Raw genomic sequence first — 19,390 nt, 5'->3', positions numbered from 1 at the left:
GGTAATGTTGCTCCTGCTGCTGATTTCATTCGTGTTTGTGAATGGATAGCATTTCTATTAACAGAAAAATTCATTTTTCTATACTGAATTTCTATATTGAATTTCTATATTGAATTTATTTCCATATTGAATTTCTATATTGAAACTTTAAGTCGAGGCAAAGGAAAGCTTTGACTAGGGAGAGTCATTTTTGGTAACTAAACTTACAATTTTTAAAACTACCATAAATTAACGGAAACATGCAAATCCACAATCTAAAGGGCATCATATACTATGAAGATGTTAAAACTCCTCACTAATATACTGTAATATACAAACAATGTTTTTGAAAATATAAGCCATGATCCCACCTGACTAGCACATTTTAATAGGATTGCACTAATCTCCCCTTAGGGGACATCTACACACACACACACACACACACGCAGACTGTATTACAAAACTTTAGTGCTATGCAGGATCTCAGAGAGCCCAGAGCCTAGGTCATTAGACATATGGCACCCATACTGTCACGACCCTTCCTTCAATCTGGTGCAGACATCACTTATCAATCATGGCCATTTGGTCTATTAAACCTGGGATCTGCTTCAGAGTCCTTCAACACAGTACTCTAGGTAGCCACTGAAAGTGGATCTGAGTTGGAATATAAGGTGAGCTTTAGTAAGTGGAAGAATTGGGATTCAAATCAAGATCTGTCAGACTCCACCTTCCCTCTCTCTCACTTCACCTTTTCACCTAGATAAGCATACTTTCTACATTTCCTTCTTTACTGCTGGGGCCTGCCGCATGGCCATAGAAGCCACACGCCATCATCAGTGAGCTTTGCCAAAGGACAGGATGTTTACCCACGGAGACCTTGCCGAGGCCCACTTGTCATTTGTCTCCTGGGTCTTCGATCAACCTGCCACACACAGCAGAGACAAAAGCGTTGTTTGGTTTGTGCATACCTCCGTGGCTTGCCTCTTTCCCTGTCCAGGTGGAAAAGAAAGCAAGCTGGAAAGAAAGTAGACAAACCACACATACTCGCCCCACCGCTAATGGCCCCAGTCAACTGTCACATCCTGAGCCCCCAAAAAAGCACAGATTCTTTTAAGGGGACCCGAAGTCAGATGGGGCAGGAGGGCAGGGATCTTGAAGCACACTGAATTCCAAAATATGAAACCAAAAAGAAAAGCTTACCCAAGAAAGAAAAATGCTTAACACAAAACCACGGTGGAAGGCAGTGCTCCTGTTATCAACCACTTGTCCTAGAATGGCTATTTCATGCAGGTGATTTCACCAGGAAGAGCTAATTGTCTACATTTTGGGACCCTCCGCATATGACTCTAACCGCAACTCCACACTGATCCCATCCTGCTGCCACCCACTTTGGCTCTTTGAATAATAGTCCCTTGTTTGCACTATTAGGGGCTACTGTGGTTTGCCTTCTAAAAAGGCTCATCAAGCACTCCAACACCTAGACTTCAGGGAGCTTGGGAATAGAAGCATGGCAGCTCCGGCAGCATTTCAGGCACAGAAGCAAAAGGTGGGGAAGTGGTGGGATTAAGACAGATCTGGACAGCATTTACATTCAATATTTTCATAGCTTCATCTTACTGCTGCTCCCAGTTAAAATGCCTGCAACATAGGTTTCATTTTATGGTATTAATTTTATAGAAAGTTAGTTGCATGTCACTTGGTTTTTCTAACCTGAGTTTGAATTGCTGATTGAATATAATCTGGGACTGTTGACAAATGCTTCTTGGCACTGGGAACAGGGAAACTGTCCCTCACGTGTCCCTGGACAATGATTACCACTTGGTTCTTGGGTGGCAGCAAAGACGATTCTAATTTACAAGCTCATTAGGGATTGTGATGATTCTAAGGAATTTTGTGCTCGGCCTCAAGATCTATTCCTTCAGATAGCCACATGTTCAGCTTCTCAGACAAAATTATAACAAAAACATAAATATTTTTAAATATGAGTAATTGCCCTCCGAAAAATATTACCTTCTGAGGCCACTTTTTTAAAAATTAAAATTACTAATATTAAACTTTTCACTTACTTCATGTGGGAAAGTTCAATATTAGTAACCCCCCTCCCCTAAAAATTATGGTGTTTAATAAGATTTTCTTCCCAGAAAGGCAGGCTAAGCACATCTCAATATGACGTCCATTGATTCCAGGGTCAGCAGCAGCGTTAAAGAGAGACATGATTGCCAGTGTTGACCCTGTACGATCCGCAATGATGGATTCAGCGTCTCTCCCATTCCCCTCACCATGGCAAAAGGATCAGGAGATATTTCATACTGGGCTGGCAGCCTCTCTGTGTGTAAAATTATTGTGGCAAGAGCAAATCAGTAATGTGCCAACTAGGAGACAGTAGGATATTTAATGGAAATACCCACCTAGATTAAAATACTAATCTCTGTCACTGACTAATTTTGTGACCATGAGCATGTTACGTCCTGGAAAATGGGGACAGGACAGCCATCTCACAGGATGGCAGTAAGGATTAAATTAGATAATAGACCAAAAGAGCCGTGCACGGCACCCTGCACAGAGGGGACACTCAAGACCGTTTGTGCCTTCCCCTCTGTCCAGTGTGAAGGCAGACAGCAACCATCCTCTCATGGACATAGTGCTCCAGTTAGCTGTTCTGTCGCTGTCTAGTTTGAAATAACGCATAAGCCAGGCTTTTAGAAAGACTTTATTTCACATGCCTTCCTAATCCAAGCCAATCTTTTCATTTGGTGAGGTTTTCCTGAATTGGTCACCAGTTCTCAAAGAACATAAGTGTTTTGATGTGATTTTATCCAATTTAGGCAAATCAGGCAAGTCTTAGAAAACTCCAGCTCTTATCTTTCCTGACCTCTGCAGGAGAGCAAACCATTCTTCTCCTGATTTGATCAATAGGAGCTATTATCTTGGCAGTTTCACTGACGATTGACTTTTTGGCACTGATTTTGCAAACCATAAGGTTTTGGTATTTCAGCCTGCACAGTGGGAGTGTTATTTGGGAGGGGTGGGGGGAAGCTTTGAAGCCTCCTCATTGATAAAAGCCTCTGTTCTCCAAAAATATTACTGGTTCATCTCAGCAGGTGGCAGGTAGAGACCCAACGTTCATAGGATGCAGCAACTCTTCCGAGAAGCACCCAGCCAGGACACATCCTGTATCCTAATCCAGTGATACGTGAGGTTACACAGGCACAGACCCGCATACTCATGCAATCTGTGTCCAATCCACTGGTCAGAAAGTGTGAGGGGAAAAGTGGTTACCCCAGTGCCTAGTGCTTATAAATGTGCCAAAGCCATTAATTTGTTGAAGAAAAATTAAAAATAACCCAACATTTGTGGTGTTAGGCATCTTCTTATATAAAGGAACTTGCCTAAACAACAACAACAACAAGAAAGGTGTCCAGGTTTTCTCAATGTCTGAGAGGCTCTGCTTGTGCTTAGAGATCTTCCCAACAATTCTATAAGGTAGGCACCATTATTCTCTCCATTTTAAGACTGAAGCACCTGAGGCAAAGATATGTGTACTAAGGCACTTGCCTACTTAGCTCGGGGTGGAGATGGGGATTGTGATCAAACCCAGGTAGTCTGAAGGCAGAGCCAGTGTCTCAAATTGTGCCCAAATGAAGGGTGGGGTGGGGACTAAAAGGCGTGCTCACTTGCTTTATGGCTTAAGCCCCCTTCAGCCCCAGAGGACCCCTGTCGCTCTAAGCTCTGCAGAAAGGAGTTTGAGAAACAGTTGCAGAGGCCACACTCTTCTCTCCACAGTGCTTGGTTCCCTAATTCTAAAACCTAAAAAGGGGGTGGGCGACACAAAGGGAGGAGAGGGAATACTTCTTGAGTCACACTTAAATGCCTTTTTTTCCCCTTTGGAAATACTATTCTTCTTCTTTTTTTCAATCCGTTAAATTAATATTTCAGACCACATGTAGTTCTTGCAGATAAAGGAATTATGCTACACAAAGCATCACGATGACACACATCTCCTTTAAAGTGAATACAAATAGTCTTGAAAACTGTCTTACTTAAAACCTATCAGACTTGGGCTTTCTTCCAGGGAACTCTAGAGATTCACTCACTCACTCACACATCCATTCAACACACATGTGTGTGAGCACTTTCTATGAATAAAAACTGGGATTACAAAGCTTGACTTGGTCTCTAACAATTTTCAAGAACTTACAGTCTAGCAGGAGAGGAGTACAGGTATACAATTATAGACAGTGTGACAGAGCAGCAATAGGAGCAGACAGAAATGGCCTCCCCAACCCACGAGTCAGTCCTGCCAGCTCACCCCAAGCAGGCTAAAAACACCCAGAGTACCATATAAAATATCACAAGAAAAAACATAATGCACAGCTGAGTTGAAAAAAACGGACATTCTCAGGTCCAACAAGGAAGAGAATAGTTTAAGTGGAAACTAACACAGAAGGTGCCTTTAAATATAGGACTTCCGGGCTGGGTACTGCAATTTCAATGCTCATTTTGAAAATCAAAGATGTGGCCAGAGGGAGATCTGAGTTCTTGCCTGAAGACTTTACTAGAAACTGGGAAAGTCTGTCATCTATGGGGAGGGGCTGGACACACTTCCCCCAATGGCCCAGACAAGCTGCTGGGACTCTTGGAGTCCCTCCAGAACTTGGGTAGGGGAAGGGAAACTTCTAGTGTAGGGAAAACTCTGTGTCAAGACCACAGAGTTCCAATGTACCCTTCATGGAGTTTCTTTCCACAGTTACAACTTGCATAATAATGGTACAACATCAAAACCAGGAATTTGACATTGTTACAATGTGTGTATAGTTCCATGTCATTTCATCACATGTACATGTGATGAAAACACCTCTGCAATCAAGACAAAGAGCTATGTCATCCCCAAAGATCTCCCTCCTGCCACACCCATCTCTCTCCTCCCAACTATACCTAACACCTGGCAACCACTACTCTGTTCTCCATCTCTATGATTTTTGTTATTTCAAGAATGTTATATAAACAAACTCATACAATGCCCTTGACATCCTCCCAATTTGTTATGTGTATCAATGGTCTGTTATTTTTCAGTGCTGCATTATATTCCATAATATGGAAGTATCATACTTTGTTCAACCATTCACCTCAGACATTTGGTTGTTTCCATTTTCTGTGTATTAAAAATACAACTGTTAGGAACTCACAGCCTTTGTGCTAAATTCTTTATTTCAGTAAGAAGGAAGTTGAATCTAGAAGTTACGTGCAAGAATAATAAACAAATAAGTTGTAAAACATGTTGGAAATGTTAAATAAGCCTTGACTCCAAACCAAATATGTGATAAGTGGTACAAGAGAGGTAAAGAGAGGGTTCCAAGACAGCACTGAGAAAGAGTACATCTTCCAGATAGAGGAATGGGAAACCCAAGGATCAGGGCATAGAAAAAATTGTTCCAGTCTTAGAAGAGGTCTGTGTATTAGAAATACTATGGCACATAAGGGAAAGTGCAAATAACCCAATAATGGTCATACTCAATTATATAATAGTAACTTTTTCCAAGAAGTAAACAAAGAGGAATTTCAAAATCCACGGATTTCTAGAGTATTTGTTTTTGTTTTTGTTTTTTCCTTAAAGATAAAAAGGAAACATCTCTTCTAGTTATTCGGGAGATAGGATCTCCTTAGGGCCAGTGCAAAGTCCTAAGAGAAATTTCAGAGTTGCTCAAACCTTGATATTCTCCAAGAAGTCCAAATGAATGGACCCAAAGTTAGCACTCCCTCATACACCCACGGTGCCACTCAATGGAGGCTTAGGGCAACAAAAGAATTAGTTTATTTCTGGCTTCAGAACAAGTTGTCAAAGACAGAATAAAGCTAAAAAGGAAGCGTGTTGAAAAAATGCTTAGCTCAGAAACTGGTCTTATCTCCCGACAGAGGTTTTATTTCATTTCCTTTCAGGTGCTGCAGACACCTTAGATTTCCAGTGACATCAACAAACTTCACTCTTTTCTTCTGATTTCCACTTGGCTGCTCTTCCTTATGTGCTTTTCCCCTCAAAAGTGCCTCCTGGCAATTTTTCCTTCTTACTCATCCTGCTGTGTCATCTGTCTTTGTCTTCTGGTGTTTGCCATTTAAATTTCCCCTTTGTGTGGCCCACGCACACTTTCATTTCACAATCTACAATCCATTTTGTAGTAAAAGTCTATTACCCTGTAATTGTCTCTTGCCAATTCAAAGTCACCGGTCACTCAAAAGAAACAAGAGAACCAAGAAAGATGCTTTCCTAGCTGCAATTCCGTGACAGCCTGGGAGTTTATTCTTGCAAAAGAAATGAAGTCTTGGTTAAATGCTATATACAATGGGAATGAAGTTAAGTTGTGCTGGGTGTTGCCTAAAGTCATAGGAACTTTGGTAAACTAGACAGCCAGAAAGGATTCCTTTTAAAACTCCTTACTTTCACCTGGAGTTTAATGAGATTATGTGCATCTGTTTGTTCATCCATCCATCCATCCATCCATCCAACAAATATTTATTGAGCATCTACTTTCCTCCAAACTAGATAAGTGCTAACTAGGTACTGGGATGTAATGGTGAACGAGATCAAGGTTGTTCCTTACTTCATGGAGCTTCCTCTGTGGTAGGGACACAGATAAGTAAACACAGAATTAAAATATAGTATAAAAAATGCTGTGTATGGTGTGGAGGTGGGGGTGAGGATAAAGACACTTAGCTCAGTCTTGGAGGAGCAAGCCCTGACCAAATATTTTGGTAATGAACCTTATATGGTTTCTGGAGAGCAAGAGATTGAGATGGACACAAGAAGCCTGAATATTCTAATTTCCTTCCTTGAATAAAACAGGCAAGAAGTGAACAAAAAGCTGAGGACTCTACAGGGGGGATCTCTTCCCCTGCCATAATCACATAACTGACCTTGCCTGCAGAATTTGGCTACTAAACGGAGACTTCTATTAGAAATAGAAAATGGTTCTCCTAGGTTTAGTGAGTTAGCTGTAGCCCTACACACTTCCTAAATCAATTCATCAACCAAGACTGGGTCTTTTGTGCTTTTATCTTCTTAGCAACGTAAATATCTGCCAGGACTAGAGGTTTAGTCTAACCTGTCTAAGAGGTTCTAAGTTTCCATTTTCTTTCACCTTTCGAATTTACACTTGGCCCCGGAAAGAGAAAATATTTGTCCGTTCAACATGGCACTCTGCACAGGTTAAATGACTTCTGCCCCAGTCAGATCAATGAGCAAACAGAATTATTTGATGCACAAATTTCATCTTTTTGCAATAGTATAATGCTGACATCAATAAAATCTTGCTCGTGTTTGAACCTCAAATAGAATACTTCTGTTTCAAACTACGTTTAAGTGATAGCAAAACAACATGCAGTTCAACAGGAAAAATAAATAAATCTGCTAACTCAGTGATACTCAATTTTCTATTGAAAAGACAAAAAAGAAAAAAAAAGCACTTGGAATTTCTCTAATTTTCTACTTTACAGTTTGCATTTAATTCTATGGTCCACATATCCTTTGGCCACCAGCGTGTAAGTGTTCTCCCTTTCATTCTGATTAGACAGTGAACTTCCTGAGGGCAAGGATCACATCTCACACTTCCTTTGTGTCCTTCCCTGGTTTCCACATTATCCTGGAGTGAGCTAGGTGGGAGGCAGCGTAGCAGAGGCATACAAGGTGACGTGTGGACTTCGGAGTTACTCATGTTGAAATCCCAGCGTTGTCACATACTAGCTTAAGACCTTGGGCAAATTACTTCACACCTCGAAAACCTCCATTCCTCATTCATAAAATGGGCATAATAGTAAAGCCCTTGCAGCACTATGAGGAGGATTAACTAGGGAAATACTTGGAGATGTGAGATCAGTGCCCAGCCAGTGGTAACCTTCAGCAAAGTAACAGCTATCACTATCCGGTAAAGAGTTTTCTATTTACCACAGATACAGCTTGAAGGGTATTTAATACAGTGTCACCCAGCTAAACAAATACAGATCCTTCAACCCCTATCCCTAAACGATTAAATCTCCCTAGGTGAGTAACCAGCCTAACACTGGCCCGCTATAAACCACCAGTTCAGGGAAACTCAAATAATGACATGCCTGCAAAAAAAGGTTTAAATGAACTGAGATGTTTAATGTCATTTAAGAATTAAGGGGAAAAAGAGTTGGCAGACTAAAACTAAACTTTCGTTTTCATCATCAAATTCCACAGTGGTCAGCAACCTCAATATTGAGACTGCCCAAAGAATCTTAACCAAGAAAAAAAAAAAAAAGGTACCTCTTGAATGTCTTTCAAAGCCAAATATTTATGTTTAACTTAAAGGTTCCCTTAATTGGTTGACCAACGATGTAGCCAATTAGACTTTTAGGAGGAAAATTATCAACCTGTAAAGAGCAGGGCAGTATTGTCTCACCCAGCATCTAGTACAGGACGTGGGAACTCAATGGCTGGGAATTTTATGTTTATGGAGCTCGCCACCAAATGGGCAAATTGGGCACGCTCTAAAAATGTGCAGTCATCCTACTCTAGGCATAGGAGGAGAGAGAAACAAAACCCTTTTCAGCTTTGATTCTCAGCCACGTACAACTCTGACAAAGAGAAGCCCACTTTGGATGCAGTTGAAAAAGCAATTAAGATTCCAAGCACCTTACAGTAATACAAGTACCTTGTATTTAGGTAGCACTTTTCCTTTCAAGAAAGTCTGTACACAGAACAGACATTAGCTCATGACTCCACATGTGAAGGATCAAGGCCCGAGATAATCATAGCCTGGTTGGAGTTGAGGAAACCCAGACTCGGCCTGAGACTTGCCTAAGGTCCCCTGGCATGTCATCAGCTGCCAGGAGAACGTAACCACGATCTTTCTCACCCAAACCTGGCTCCACGCAGGCTCTCTATTACACTGATGATGAAGCCTCTTCCCCAATTTTAAGGTGTTTTTTGGTGTGTTTTTTATAATCCCCTCTAGCACACTGTTAATCCAATCAGTTAAAAGTTCCAAAGAGTGAGGAGTAAAATTTTTTACAAAGAACTGTTTTCAGAAAAGAAATCTATTGAAAGTATAATTTGTACCTTCTGGCTGTCCCTAGAAACCAAATGTTTAAGTTAATGGGATTGTGAGACTCCTGGATTAGTGGAAATTATTTTAATCAGAGAGGTACGTTTAGGAGGATTACTGTTATCCTGCAAGATGGTAAGATGGTTTTGCTCCGGCCATATTAGCCTGGGCGTGTAGGATCAAGACGGCTGGCAATTTTCAAATACTTAATTTACCTCAAATTGCTCCAGTTTAAAACGCGTTGCCCGTCTGGACTGGGTTTCCTGTACCATGTCATTATTGATAGCCTGGGGAGATCAATAATTAAAATTTAATAGAGGGGAACATTACGCAGAGCATAAGTTGGGACCAGAATCCCTTCCCAGAGCCTCTTAGTTTAATCTCTCCCTCTTCTGAGATCCCAAAGTGTTTTATCTATTTCTCTCTCAAGACACTATACTTTGTAAGATGACCTAGAATTGCTGCAGTGTACTTCTTTACTAAGATTATACCATATTTCCCCGAAAATAAGACCTAGCCAGACAATCAGCTCTAATGCGTTTTTTGGAGCAAAAATTAATATAAGACCCAGTCTTATTTTACTATAAGACCGGGTCTAATATAATATAACATAACATAACACCGGGTCTTATGTTAATTTTTGCTCCAAAAGACGCATTAGAGCTGATTGTCCGGCTAGGTCTTATTTTCAGGGAAACATGATATGATTCTTGAGGCTAAAGATGAGGTCTTATATCTACATTACTCACAGCATCAACTGTTGCATTGTACACACAGTAGGCACTCAACAAGTGTTTTCTGAATGCATAGGTGATATAATAGTAACTGTAGTCTCCATGTATTATCACGCTTATTCGTATAAGATTGCAAAATGGCTATAATTCATTCCTCCCTGAACCCACACCCTTTTGTAGTTCTTCCCAGAAGAGATGGAGTCTACCTCCTCAAGTTGAATCTGGGCTGGCCTTTGTGACTTGCTTTGGCTAACAGAATGTGCCAAGACTGGCTTGACCTATACCAGACCGAGGAACCAGCCTGCCAACACACTGACTCATGAGATAAATAAATGCTTGTTGTTTTTGGTCACTAAGTTTTGTGGTCATTCATTATAAAGCATTATTAGTGGGTAATAGATACCCATTTAACAGATGAGAACACTAAGGCTCAATGAGGTTCAGAACAAGCCTAACACCACATAGTTGAAAAGCCAGGATTTGAATCTAGTCAGAAATTTCTGATTCCAGAGCCCACAGTCTTTCCCCTAAATATATTACCCAAATTTCAAACATTCTTGTGTATTCAGACATAAGTTTGAGAAATTAAAGGAAGAAACAAATGGGGGAGGAGCTTCCTCTCACTGCTGTGAAGCACAATGAAGAACTGCCTCCTAGAGTGAGCCACCCTAGGGTTGGGTGTTGGTAGCTCATTGATCATATTTAAGAGATTCAAGCAATTATCTGGAAGAAATTATATTCCCGCATCCATAAACACAAAGATCAACTAAGAGCAATTGCTATTCAAAGTTGGTGATTTGGTCATTCCCTCGTGCAATATACTTTTTATTCATTGTCTTATCAGAGAGACAAATAATCTTGCATGTAGTTAATTTTGTGACTATCCTCTTCCACCACCAATCTGTAAGACTAGTTTGGTTTTCAAACCTGATGGAAACCATTTTGAGTTGGTTGTCAGGTGTTGATATCTGCATCTGAAATGTAGGTCTACCTGCAGCCTTTAAGCAGCTTTGGTATTTGTGGCTGTAGGCATGGGAACTTTTCACAGCAATGCAAGACCATGCTTTGGATTCGGTAGCAAGCCCCTCTGATGCAAAAAGGGAGGGCTCTTCCTCCTCACAGAACTGTCAAACAGCAGCATTTCAGGAGGTCTTCCTAGTCAACTGCAGTGAACAGGAATGACCAATGCTACCGAGCACATGATGGATGGGGCAGCCTGTTCACTCATGTATGTCACCTACCAAGATGGGCTACTTGATCTCCGGCTGATAAGAGAATGTTCTTAATAGCTGCTTTGCTTAGAGAAGGTGTATATCTTTCCCACACGGAATGCGGTCATCCATTTTCAGACAGAGGTGACCAAGGTATTTGGGGAAATTTGTTGCAACTGGTGGAACCGCTTGGGAGAGAGAAGCAACCAAACTGGTTCTGTTTTGCTGCTTTTGCCTTGAATTGACAGTCGAGGTCCCATATTATGATTCATCGACTAGAAGTCATCAGGCCTTCCCCATAATCCTTCTCTGCTGCCCTCATTTTTCCTGACCTGCTGCCTCAAGGTTCCCAACCAGCAAGTGTATCCTCAGCACATGGGAGAAATTTATTTAGCAAACTTGGAGTGGAAAAACCTTTCAAAGTTTGACACAAAATCTAAAAGCCATAAAAAGAAATATGATAATTTGATTGCATTAAAAATATTCTACAAGGGGGATGGTGGAATGACACAGTTGGTTAGAGTGCGCGCTGTTAACAACAAGTTTGCTGGTTCGATTCCCGCATGGAATGGTGGGCTGTACCCCCTGCAACTAAAGATTGAAAAAGGTGACTGGACTTGGAGCTGATGGGCCCTGGAGACATACACTGTCCCCCAATATTCCCCAATTAAAAAATTATTTTAAAAATTCTACGAGTGAATAAAAATAATATCAAAACACAAATGAGAAACCAGGAAAAAAAATTATTGTAACTCAAAAAGTAAAGGGCTACCTGCCATAATATAGTATGCTAATGCTCCTACAAATAAACAAGAAAAAAAAAAACACAAACCCAAGAATACAATAGATAAGTGGGCAAAGGAAATAAATAGACAATTTACACATAAGGAAATATATGTGGTTCTTAAATACATGAAAACACATTAAGCTTACTGATAATACAGGAAATGTAAATTAAAATGTCAATGAGATGTCATTTTTCCCAATCAGATTAGAAATTTAAAAACAGCTTGATAACTCACTATATTGAGGGGAATATGAGGAAACAGGGACCCTTATATTGGTCAGAGCATAAATTGGTAAAATTTGGCAATACTTATGAAAATTTTAAATGCAAATACCCTGTAAACAGCAATTCCACATACTGGAATTTATCTCACAGATGTCCTTAAACATGTACGAAGTGATATTTATGTAAGATTTTTAATGCAGTATTGTTTATAACAGGAAAAGATTGAAAACAACCTACTTGTCTAACAACAAGGAGACTGGTTAAATAAATTAGGGCCTACCCAAAATTTATAATGGAACACATGCAACTGTTAAAAAGAATAAAGCAGCTCTGTATATACTGATTTGGGGGAAAAAAATCATCAAAATATATCTTTAAAATAAGAAAAAAAAGCAAAGTACTGTACATGTACATAGAAAACTATGCGTATTTGTGTAAAAAGCAAAAAAAAAAAAATGTTTGCATGTTCTTGTATTTGTGGGCATATATAATACATAGTTATATATAATATATATATATGCATACATATACTGTGTGTGTGTGTGTGTGTGTGTGTGTGTGTGTGTGTGTATTCTTATCTGTATAGTTATGCGCTGCTTAATCGCAGTGATGCATTCTAAGAAATGCCGTGTTAGGTGATTTTGCCATTGTGTGAACATCATAGAAGGCACTTACACATACCTAGATGTACACACCTCAGCCAAATGTTACAGCCTATTGCTCCTAGGCTACAAGCCTGTATGAGGCTGCTGCTGGCGTCACACGGCATACTGTGTTACAGCAAACTTTTTTGTTTTAGTAAGTAGAAAGAGTACACTCTAAAATAACGATAAGACGCATAGGATAGTAAACATATAAAGAGGTAACAGTCATTGATTATCATTACAAAGTATTATATACTGGACATAATTGTATGATCTATACTTTTATTCAGCTGGCAATGCAGTAGGTTTATTTATACCAGCGTCACCACACACATGTGAATAATGTGTTGTGCTATGACCTTACAATGCCACTAGGCGATAGGAATTTTTCAGCTCCATTATAATCTTTTTTTGTCCCTTATAATCTTATGGGATCACCATCATATATGTGGTCCATCGTTGACCAAACTTTGTTGGTCATATGTGGTGCATGACTATATAAATATTCATTCTTTTACATATAACACACACATATGTGTATGTGTATGTACATATAGCTATAAAAAGGATACACAAAAATTGGGAAGTGTCTACATCTGAGGAGGAGAACTGCGGGGGGGAGGGACCTTCAAGTCAGGGGTGAGAAGGAGACTTACTTTTTATTATATATCTTTTTGTACTTAAAAATTTTTATACCATGTGCAAAATGTGAGTGTCTGTCTGTTTCTTTGTTTAAGAGTACTCAACGATTTCTCTTTCATACAATGAGTGTTTCTCTCAAGGTACGCCCAGTACATTATGGGACCCCAGAGGAAGGGCACCACATCAGAGTGGTGGGAAAATAATAGACGTGATCATCAAAGGTTACCAAGGGATGCTGACCTTGGGTTGACTCTTGAAGGACAAGTGGACATTAGCTAGGCAGACAAAAGGCTCTCCTGTCCAGGCAGCCAAGCAAATTCGGGAACTACAAACAGTTCATTACATGTTTACTTTTTTGGAGTACTCATCTTTATATCCTCCAGTGCCAGGCACTTATTAGGTACCTAATATTTGCTGAATCTCACTGATTGGTAGGCAGAAAGGGACATGGGTCAAAAGATGCAGTATCAGCTTTAACGGCTCACACAGTAACGAGGGGTCGCTGTGATGGCAGTCAGCAGGGGGAAGAGGAATGCACGGGGAGAAGGACTTCAGCACATCCAACAGTAACTAGCAGAACAATCACGAGTAACATTTCAAATATCAGTGATCATTCACAAAGCACCTTTATACATGTTTCCACAAACATTTACTGAAGTATTACTATCCACATTTTAGTTATGGCAAAACAAGGATTGGAGAGTGATATGCCAAAAGCCATTGCTAAAAAGGGGCCAGTGAAGACTTGAGCCCATGGTTCTGTCCCCTAATCTGCAGTGGTCTCTACTTAAACCATCACTAATTAAATCTTTTTCCTATGATGTGTGTATATATTCCATCTCTTTAAACACACATACCCTGAGCTGAAGTCGGCATGACATAATTAACCTAGTACAAGGATGCTTGTTCCATTCTCTGGCATTTAATGTGTCATCATCTAGTACTTACATTACCAACTCTATTTGACACCTACAAGGGTTGTGCTTTTTTAAAAGTTCAGAAAACCAAAGAAAGAAAGAAAGAAAAGAAAGAAAGAAAGAAAGAAAGAAAGAAAGAAAGAAAGAAAGAAAGAAAGAAAGAAAGAAAGAAAGAAAAAGAGAGAAAAGAGAAGAAGACAAAAAAAGAAGAAGAAATTATCCCCAGAAGTTACAATTTTAAAACATAAGGTCAGGGAATTTTGGTCATACTGGGCACACATCACTATTTACATTCTCCTTTTCTATTGTCATATCATGTTCTCCACACTGAAGTGTGAAATGTGAGAGGCAGAGTTAGTCAAGCAAGAAAGGTGACACAGAGGAGAGAAGGGTCATCACATTTCATGACAACCATGTTGGTGATGGTAGACTGGCTTCTCTAACACACTTAGAGGTTAACGGCTACCGATAATCCCCCTTAGGGTATTCCTTCTTTGTGCAAAGACACCCCTAGGCCTTCCTTTCTTGACCTCAAAGAAATGCAAAAGCATTCACTCCTGATGTCTGTAAACTTCCTCAGGTAGCAGATCTCAACGGGTATAGCAACTAAATCATAAACAATGAAATCTGCTGTATGAATAAACCAACCACAGCCCAAATTAGACATGGGAGACAATGGTGACCACAGGGGTGAAGAAGAGCTGCTTCTCCCTGTCATTCACTAGTGACTGGCTGATTTTCTACACTGTGAGGTGTAAAATGCCTGTGCACGGATGCTCCTCACCCGGCATGGATGGCATCATTCCAAATGCATATGTGGCAAACAGGCAAACTAAGAAGTGACCACATTGCCTTGACTCTGCAAAATAAGAGCTGATTTAATTGCATGTCAGCAGTCTGGCAACCCTAAATATTTGAAAAATGGCTGTGAACTATAGATAAATATTTTTCAATGTTGTGAGTAGTTAAAGTGGAAGTCACAAAACCCAAGCTCACGTATGTCAATTGCAAGTGAACCTACCAGTTCTTTACTAAAGACAGGGTTTTTAGTTTACACGTAGTTTTAACTTGCTTTCAACTATAATAGTGCCTCATGTTAGGAGGATTCTGGGTACTCTATTAAAATGCCAAGAAAATGAGTTATTCCCCCTTCCCCTTCAGCTTTTTTTTGTTTTTTGAAAGGAAAAGAATCTGGCTTTTACCTTTTTATTTTATGTAAACATATGACATGTGCTTCGGAGGATGATACATGAGTAACTAGGTTTTCAAACATACAATTGAGTTGCTGGGAGAGAGTGCTATACAAATATTTCATCCTCAACCAAAAATACAACTTCCCTTCTCTGGAAAAGAGGTGTGGGATTTTGTTTTGAAGGGTACAAAGGTTCATAATAAAATTAAAAAGTCTTTTTGGATGTCAAAGAGCTCAAAAAGAAAAGGCATTTAGATGAGTAAGGCGTGTAAACCAGAAATATGCAGAATACTTTCAACTACTTTGGAACTTTCAAAAACAGCACCAGTATTTGCAAGGCCCTCCATTCATCCTTCCTAAGGGCAAGTTTGGAAACTGGCAATTTCACTTGGCATTGGAGAACCAATGAATTACACAGGGTGGGGTGGGCTGAAGCAAGCCCTCCCTAGACTTTCATGTCTGAAGACCCAAGTACAAAGTGCTGCTTGGAGTTTCAGCCAAAATACCTCCATACCCAGCCTGCTCTTCCTGGGCAGTCTTCAGGTGTTCACTTCAACAATTGAAAAGGCCTATCTCAATGAAGCGTGTGACTCTGTCAGAACACACGGCTCCACATCTAAGAGTACAACTCCGTTTTATTTCACAAGTACAGCCCTTGTGCCCTCTGGCTGCTGGGAGACTATGAGGAAGGTATGGAAGCTGGGACTACCTGCTCCCTCTTAAGGAGCTGATAGCTAAGAAGAGAAAAACCAAGCGGAGAAAATTTCAAATGATGCAAGACTGATCCTAAAGTGAATAAAATAAGTGCTGTAGACATCAGGCATTCTGAGCAATGAGGAAAGAATGTTGGGGAAGAACGAGGGGCAACTTACTATTTAACTCATTCACCGATATCCACACATCCATTCTTCCCTATAAGTGTCACTGTGAGGGAGTAAAACCAAAAGAATCGGAGAGATAATGAAATTTCCAGTCACTCTATCCTACCAGACAAACTGCAGTCCAGAGTCAGTTGAAACACTCGATGAGCGACCGAGAAACCACATCACTTAAGAAACAGTTGAAGGAACCCAGAATGTTTGGTCAAAGTAAGAGAAGACTCATGAATGACTAATGGCTGTTTTCAAATATCAGAGAGGTGATATGCGGAAGGAAGATATGATTTATTCTGTGAGGTTATTTATAAACAGTAGAATCAAGACTGATGAATTGAAGGCAACTGTTAAACACAAGGTACAGAAATTACACCAAGGCAGGTTTTAATTGAAAATAAAAAAGATACCTAACACTGAGCGCGGTCCCAAAAGAGAATGGACTAATCAAAGACCACGAAAAATCTAAAAGCAAATATTCAGTGATAGCTTCCTATTTTCAGACACTGAACTACATAGTTTATACACAAACTGTCTCAGTTCATCCTCATAATTTTATTCTAATTATCACCATCATCGCCTTTATTATTCACACTTTACAAAAAAATAAACTGAGGCACAGAGAGATTAAATAACTCGTCCAAACTCACACAATGAGTATGTGGCTGAGCCAAGTTTCAAAAACAAAGTCCATGTTCTTACAATCACACAGTTTAAAAAAGAGTTTAAAACCTAATAACAAGAGTAGGTGAGGATGTAGAAAATTTAGAATGCTTATGCATTGCTACTGGGAATGTAAACAGGTACAGCCACTGTGGAAAATGGTACGGCAGTTTCTCAAAAAAATTAAACATAGAATTAGCATACGATCCAGCAATTCTACTTCTGGGTATATACCCCAAAGATAAAAGCAGGGGCTCAAACACTTATTTGTACACATACCATGTTCATAGCAGTATTACTCACGACAGCTAAAAGGTGGAGGGAAACCAAGTGCTCATTTTCAGAAGAATGGATAAACAAAATGTGGTGTATACATACAATGGAATCTTATTAAACTTTAAAAAAGAAGAAAATTCTGATGCATGCTATAATAAGGATAAACTGCTAAGACATTATGGTAAGTAAAATAAGCCACTCACTAAAGGACAAATACGATATGATTCCAATTATATGAGCTACCTAGAGCAGTCAATTTCATAGAGACGGAAAGTAGAATGGTGGTTGCCAGAGACTGAATGGGAGAAAGTAATGGGGCATTATTGTTTAATGTATACAGAGTTTTAGTTTAGAAAGATAAAAACGTTCTGGAGATGGATGGTGATGATGGTGATAAAAACAGTGTGACTGAACTTAGTGCCACTGAACTGTATGCTTAAAGATGATAAAAATGGTTAATTTTATGTTATGTATAGTTAACCACTATATTTTTTAAAAGTGAGCTGTCCATGGCTAGAAGTGTTCAAACAGAGACTAGATGTCCATATGTCAGACATACTGAGAAAGGGATTATTATTCCTGGAAGGGACTGTATTAAGTGAACTCTGAGATCCCTTCCAACTCTAAAATTCTATGACAAGATAAGCACTTCATCAATTACAGAAGTGAAAAAAATGTTTTATTTTTCCATAAAAATACAGACTACCTTTTATCCTGGAGTTTCCAAGCCTGGACCCTGAGACAGCTGGGTCCTGGAGTTGATTTACAATCAGATTCTCTCATTGTTTGTAAAGCATATTACCAGAAAACCATTTCCAGCTCCATTTTAATGAGGACCAATTTGTAATTTTTTTGGAAACCCCTGACTTCCATTGTTATAGAAAAGATACAAGAAAAGAAAACGTAGGTCTTGCAGTTCAAGAATTAATGAAGGCCCTGAAACAATTACGCCTTAAATATACAGAGGTCTCCTTAATGTAAATAGACTGTATTTCACAGCAAATCTTCTTAGAACAAGGGATCCATTTCAGCATGACAGAGTGGGCAATGTAGCAGGGCTATAGTCTGCACTCAATTTGAGATTTTACTTCCGTTGACGTTGACTAATGTACAAATAGCCTGGCTTAAAGGATCTGGGAAACACTAGGTCACAGTGTGAAATATATGCTAATATAGCACAATTTATATAAAAATAGAGGAATGTAAATAGCTAACTGAAGCCAGAGGTAGTCGCTCCAGCCAAGTGGGGACTGAGGAACATTGAAAATGCAAAGAGAATGTTGTTCTGGTTAAAACCTCCAGGAACATGACCCTCAGGTTTTCTTCCAGTTTAAAAGCAATGATAAATTAAAACCGAATTTCTGCTGCTATCTGAAAGCATGTGTGTGTGTCTGCATTGCTGATCAGGACATGACACGTTAAATAATCAAAATTAAAAGTCGGTATGATACAAAGAGTAACATTAAATAACTTATCCAAACTCACACAACCAGTCCCTACAGTTGAGAAACTAAAAGAATAGTGGGGAGAACCTGAGAGCCCACATATTTGAAAAAAAGGCAGTACGCTACTTTGGCAGGCAGTATGACAAAGTGGAATAAACATGGTTAAGAACAACTGTTCTTTATTTAGCGCTTATGGGTCAGGCATAAGAATTTCACACTTATTATCTTATTTAATCCTCACGATGTGGGTTAAGGACCAGTACTACAGGGGATGCATTTCAGTCACTAATAAATTCCACTGAAACCATTCCACAGCAAAACCATGGCTGACTCGTCTATTTGCCATTTCCCAGATTCAGGCAGCCTCTTGTACCTCCTATAGCTTATGACTGCTTGGATCTGTGTCACAGCGTTCAAGGGAATAAATGAGAAAGGCAGAAACAACAGAAAAGCCATTGAGGGATTCTGGGTAATTGAGGCAGAAAACCCAGAATTTAAGGCCTAAAGGTGAAGTTGAAAATTACATATAATTTATTAGATGGTGTGGGTTTGGTTCTTGCCGGCTGCTATTCATCTTCCATACCATAATCCACCCACCAAATGGCCACACTTGTCTAAGATCCCCCTGGTTAGAACCTTCACTGCCCATCTATTGCCAGTTTAAAGCCCTCAACTGAGCATGCAAAGCCCTGTATAATCTTGTTTCCCATTGTTCCAGCCATGCTCAATTACAGCTCACCAGTC

The 19,390-nt window shown here is 39.7% G+C and overlaps 1 protein-coding gene across 3 annotated transcripts in view; it reads right to left on the bottom strand.

Moving 5' to 3' along the window:
* The window catches only part of ROR1 (receptor tyrosine kinase like orphan receptor 1), a 368,707-nt gene that overhangs the window by 157,454 nt on the left and 191,863 nt on the right, over positions 1-19,390 (bottom strand). The gene's annotated exons all lie outside the window — the stretch shown is intronic.

This window comes from Rhinolophus sinicus, linkage group LG06 (genome assembly GCF_036562045.2).
Source record: "Rhinolophus sinicus isolate RSC01 linkage group LG06, ASM3656204v1, whole genome shotgun sequence".
NCBI lineage: Eukaryota > Metazoa > Chordata > Mammalia > Chiroptera > Rhinolophidae > Rhinolophus > Rhinolophus sinicus.
This window is presented reverse-complemented; position numbering and strand designations above follow the sequence as displayed.